This window comes from Lactuca saligna, chromosome 8 (assembly GCF_052625555.1).
Source record: "Lactuca saligna cultivar CGN05327 chromosome 8, ASM5262555v1, whole genome shotgun sequence".
Lineage (NCBI taxonomy): Eukaryota > Viridiplantae > Streptophyta > Magnoliopsida > Asterales > Asteraceae > Lactuca > Lactuca saligna.
In genome coordinates this window covers 148461228-148467444 of record NC_136424.1, presented here as the reverse complement: position 1 = coordinate 148467444, position 6217 = coordinate 148461228, and the positions used below count along the sequence as shown (strand labels likewise).

The following is a 6217-nucleotide window of genomic DNA, read 5'->3' as shown; positions in this document are numbered from 1 at the left end:
TATATATATATATATATATATAGATCCGGTAAGAAATTTTTTTTGGTAGGAAGATAAGAAGTTTTTTTCTACATATTTTTTTGACGAACAAAATAAATGAATCACTAGATGATTCATTTGTAAGATGATTCAAAAGAAAAAAAAATCCCAAAAAAACATCTTTATGATTCATTTTTAAGTAAATTAAGAAAAAATTCATTTGTAAGATAATTTTAGTGAATAATAACAAAATCATTGTATAAATGAATCATCGATATGTTTTTTTGAGAATTTTTTCTTATGAATCATCTTACAAATGAATCATCTAATGATTCATTTTGTTTGTTCGCGAAAAAAATATGTACAAAAAAACTTTTTACTTTCCTACCAAAAATTTCCTTCTTATTTGATCTTGACTCTCTCTCTCTCTCTCTCTCTCTCTCTCTCTCTATATATATATATATATATATATATATATATATATATATATATATATATATATATATATATATATATATATATATATATATAGTATGATCAAATGAAAACACTTAAAAGGTTGAGAACGCGAAAACACATCTGAACCATTTATAAACTAAATCTAAGGCTATTGTCGAATGGGCTATTTATGTAATTCTTAAAATTACAGGAATTAAAGTGTAACTTTAAAATTTTCATAAGGGTAAAATGGTAATTGATTGTTTACCTATGTTTAGCAATTCCTACAATCTCTCTCTCTCTCTCTCTCTCTCTCTCTCTCGTATCTCTCCCTCTATATCCCTCCTTCTACTTTTTTCACAACCCTAGGGCCTCCTCTCATTCCAGCCACTGTTGGGCATGAAGAAGCAACGAAGTTTTGCTCTTCTCGTGCAGCTGTCAGGTGTGACTCGTCGGTCTTGGTGGGTGCTTTTCTCCAATCGATAGAAGATGAGCGGATGGGCTGTTCGGTGGTCACGCAGCCACGAGGAGGGGAGGCGATCAATCGTTCAGTGGGAGAAACACCTACGGTGCTTCACTATTTCGCAGAGGAGAAAATGAAAACAGCAATGGCAGCTAGAGGGCGCTTCTTCTGTCTCGACTGGAATGAAGGAAGTGGTCTCGATGGGGCAGTTGCTTCGATCGGTAATGATTCTCTTCTCTTTTCTTTTTATTTTGACTGTAAATCAATGAAGTTTAATAAATAGGTTTAGATGGGTGTTTGGGTTTGGTTGTTTGACAGAAATTGATAGAGATGAAAAGTAGAACAACAAAAATTCCTTTTTCTTTGTTTGTTTTGATAGAAACTGATAAAGGTATAGATATTTGGGTGTTGATATTTTACAGTGAATCGGTGGGTTTTTGTTTCTTGATCATTTATATCTCACAAAAAGATTTTATACTTATACATATTGATTTGACCATGGAGTGTTGATTTTGTTTGAGTGTTAATATTTGCTTGAGTGTTCAGGAGGTAGAATGGTTGCAATGGGAGGACCAACTGGAAAAACTTCTGAAGAACAGAGGCAAAGAAAGAAACACAATCCTAATTTTCGAATTTTTTGGTAATAATTTCTTGAAGGGGGTGCGTGAATGGTTGTACGTATTTTTTTATGAATAGCACATGTATTCATTTATGAATAACATTGTAGTTATGTGCGAATGGTTGTATTCGTTTATGAATAACACGTGTATTCATTTATGATAGAATGTGTATTAATTTATAAATAACAGTATATTTATTTGTGAATTACAACGTATTCGTGTGTGAATGATTGTATTTATTTATGAATAGTAGTGTATTCATTTGAATGAGTGTATTTATTTATGATTAGAGGTATTCATTTTATGAAAAAATGAGAATTTTTACACTATTTTTTATTTTTAATTTATGAAAAATGCATTGAATTATTTGTAATTTGATGTGTTTTCATTTATGATTGGAAGTGTATTGATCTGGAATTGGATTTCTATTCTTTTTTTTTTTTTTTGAAAAACAAAAACGTGAAATAGTAGAAAATAATATTTTTTTTTTAAGATTTTCATCTCAAATTTAAAATAAAAGGAAATATTAATTTTTTTAGATAATATTTTTGAAACGGTCATAAATAATTTTTGGGAAAAATCATGATATATATATATATATATATATATATATATATATATATATATATAACTAAAAGGAAATATTAATTTTGTTAGGTAATTAAAATCATTATTCCTATATTTTAGGAAATCATTAATTAATATTTATATAAAGTTACTAATACGCCCTTATAAAATAATTGGTCTAGAACTGTTCTCGCGTTCTCAACATTTTAGGTGTTCTCATTTGATACTCTCCCTAATTAAGATTGTTGTTCAAATGAGTGAAGTTCTTGAATTCTAATTAGAGCTAACAAGAACAAAATCACGCTCTGTAGGATTTGAACCTACAACATCAGGTTTTGGAGACCCACATTCTACCAAACTGAACTAAGAACGCTTTCTTATCATAGTAGATACAACTAAAAAGAAAAGGCTTCTTTTTGTACCCCCAATATCAAACATGCATACAGTTTCAGAAAATGTAAATTATGTATGTCCGAATCGATTTAAATGGATCCCTCGTGACTGCCCAGAGGAGACGAATAGGTAGGGATGATAGGATTGGAAGCCGTGATATTTTTTTTACCCAAAAAAAAGGCGCTACCAATATATATATATATATATATATATATATATATATATATATATATATATATATATATATATATATATATATATATATATATTCACACCAAAAATATTTTTAAATGTCTTTAAAAATATGATTACATTTTTAATTATGTTTTTTAAATGTTTATATGTATTTATACATTCATAAAACGTAATTATATATATTTATATATTTGTACGTTATCAACATATACATTTTAGAAACGTATTTATATGTTTTTATACATTGTAATATATATATATATATATATATATATATATATATATATATATATATATATATATATATATATATATATATATATAATGAAAATATATTTTTATGTATTTATACATTATAAAAATGTATTTCACATTTATATGTTTTAAAAAAACATGAAAATATATTTTTATTTGTTAAACCACTTGTCGCATACAAAAAATGGTTTTAGAAAAAAAAATCATTACTTCAGTGTAACGATGAGATTTTCAAAACGAATTTTTTATTTTTCAACAATCAATTTTATATAAATAAATTCTCAAAAGTATTCAACAATAGTTATCAAATCATAACATATCCCAAGATCATAAAATCAAATCCCTTCTCTGTGTGTACGGGTTACGACGATGCCTTTCTACGGTCCTCGCTAGTATATGAAACACATAACACAACAACTGTAAGCATAAATGCTTAGTGGGTTCCCAAAATACCACATACAACACATACACCACTCGAGGCTACTGTACGACCCTCCGGTCGATGTGTCTCAGCGGGACCCTCTGGTCTGGTCATAACTCGTTAGGCCCTCCGGCCCGGTCTGAATCGTTGGACCATCCGGTCCGGTCTATACAATTATATATCATACATACATCACATAGCACATAATCTCATACATGGCACACAATCTCATACATAGCAGATAAGACCTTCCGGTCAACTCATAATACCACTCTAGGTAACGTATAGTGAGAAGACTCACCTCGTGTAACTTGGTGACTCGAAAATCTCGGTCTCCATGAAATAGGATCTAGCCTCCGTCTAATCACACGAAAATAAACACTCGACATCAACACATTTCCCTAGGCTAGACCATTCCCTGTCTTAGCACTCTTAGGAGGGTAAAAGACCATTTTACCCCTCTTAAGGCTCAAATACTCTAAAGTTGTCCAAACCCTAAAAGTCAACAAAAGTCAACGGTCAACCCTTTAACCAAACTCGCCGAGTGCACTATTGTGACTCGGCGAGTTCAGTCATGAACTCATGTCCTCAAAATCCTATGTGACTCACTGAGTCACTTCCCCAACTCATCGAGTTACCATCTGTGTGTTTTATGGGGAAAGCTCATCCTACTCGCCGAGTGTGTTCTTGGACTCGGCGAGTTCAAGCCATGCTCAAACTCAAATGACCTTCTGAGGTCAGATCTGCTCCTTTAATCCATAGATCTAACCTCCCCAAGCTCAATAAACACATAATGGTTCGAACTTGATACTCATGCAACATCCAAATGACACTACTTGATGATTTAGTACCAAATACAACACTCTAAGTTCATTTCTTCCATAACACAACATAAAGCAAGATGGATAACCTCCTCTCGACCACTATGGGTCCAGATCTGAAGTCTAAACATGATAAGGGACCTTATTATCAACAAATCAACCCAATGAAGGGCATAGGAAACCCTAGATCCATGGATGCTTTAACAAAATAGAAAGAAGGTCGATATGCTACCTCAAAGATGATGTGCTTTGCTTGAAGTCCACAAATATGCAACCTACTTGGCCTCCTCCAAGCTGGAATCAACTTCTTCTTGCAAAACAACCCCACAAAGGTCCAATAATGGCTTCTTCTCTCTCACAAACACTCAAGCACTATAAGGGTTTCTATCAAGGGTCTGGTAGCCGCAATTGGTGGCTATAAGCCCCTTTAAATAGGTCTCAAACCCCAGGGATCAGGGTTTCATTAAACAGCGTGGACTCGCTGAGTCCACGAATGGACTCGCCGAGTCCGCCATTAAATTAGAATGACCATCCGTGCTCCTACTCGGCGAGTCTGAGTTTCTACTCGCCGAGTCTCTCTCCAAAACTCAATATTAAAGCATAAAATAAGATACCTGGGAGTCCAGATGTTACAATTCTCCCCCGCTAGAATCAGACTTCGTCCTCGAAGTCTCATTCCGCAAACAACTATGGATGCTGCTCACGCATCTCTCGCTCCGGTTACCAAGTCAGCTCGGACCCCCTCCGATGTTTCCACTGGACCTGCACCAGGGGCACTTCCTTTTTCGTTAAAACCTTGACCTTCCGATCCATAATCGCAACTGGTCTCTCAACGTAGTTCAGACTCGCATCCACCTGGATATCCTCTAACGGTACCACCGCCGACTCATCGGCCACACACTTCCTCAACTGCGATACGTGGAAGGTATCATGAATCTGACCTTACTCCGCATGTAACTCCAAACGATATGCTACTCTGCCCACCCTTGCGATCACCCTAAACGACCCAATATACCGGGGCCCCAACTTGCCCCTCTTCCCAAAACAGATCACTCCTTTCCAAGGAGACACTTTCAGGAGCACAAAATCCCCGACCTGAAACTCGAGCTCCGACCGACGCCTATCCGGGTAACTCTTCTAGCGACTCTGAGCGCTCAATAATCTCTGCCTGACCCGCTATATCTGCTTTGTCGTCTGAAGCACTATCTTTGTACTACCCATCACACGTTGCCCTACCTCACCCCAACAAATGGGAGTCCGACACCTTCTTCCATATAGCAGCTCAAAGGGTGGCATACCAATGCTCGAATGATGGTTGTTGTTATAGGAAAACTCGTCCAAGGGAAAATACGTGTCCCAAATCCCGCCGAAATCCAGTATACATGCCCGAAGCATGTCCTCGAGCGTCTGAATCGTCCGCTCGCTCTGCCCGTCGGTCTGCGGGTGGTATGCGGTACTAAAATGCAGCCTCGTACCCAATTCCTCATGAAATTTCTTCTAGAATCTGGAATTTAAGCGCACATATCGATTTGAGACGATCGAGATCGGTACTCCATGTCATGATACCACCTCCTTAACGTACAACTATGCCAGCCTCTCCGTGGAAGAGCTCTCACGGATGGCAAGGAAGTGAGCGCTCTTCGTCAACCTGTCCACGATCACCCAAATTGCATCGACACCCCTGGCAATCCTCGGCAATTTGATGATAAAATCCATGGTGATCTGTTCCCACTTCCACTCGGGAATCTTTAACGGCTGCAACTTACCATGCGGATGCTGGTGCTTGGCCTTAAACTTGTGACAGGTCAAGCACCTCTCCACGAACCATGCAACATCCCTCTTCATACAGGGCCACCAATACTCCTACTTCAGGTCCAGATACATCTTAGTGGCCCCGGGGTGGATCGAGAACTTCGATCTATGCGCCTCCTCCATCAATACAGTACGCATTCCGCCCACAAACGGTACCCAAATCCAACCCTGAAAGGTCATAAGTCCTCGACTATCGGTAACAAACTCCGATACCTGCACGATCACTCGCTCCCTCTTGCGGTTCTCCGGTCTC

At 36.7% G+C, this 6217-nt stretch overlaps 1 non-coding gene across 1 annotated transcript; it reads right to left on the bottom strand.

The window, feature by feature from the left end:
• Positions 1-2366: 2366 nt before the first annotated feature.
• On the bottom strand, positions 2367-2440 carry TRNAW-CCA (transfer RNA tryptophan (anticodon CCA)). Its single transcript has one exon. It is a non-coding gene; the product is annotated as a tRNA-Trp (tRNA).
• Positions 2441-6217: the final 3777 nt, after the last annotated feature.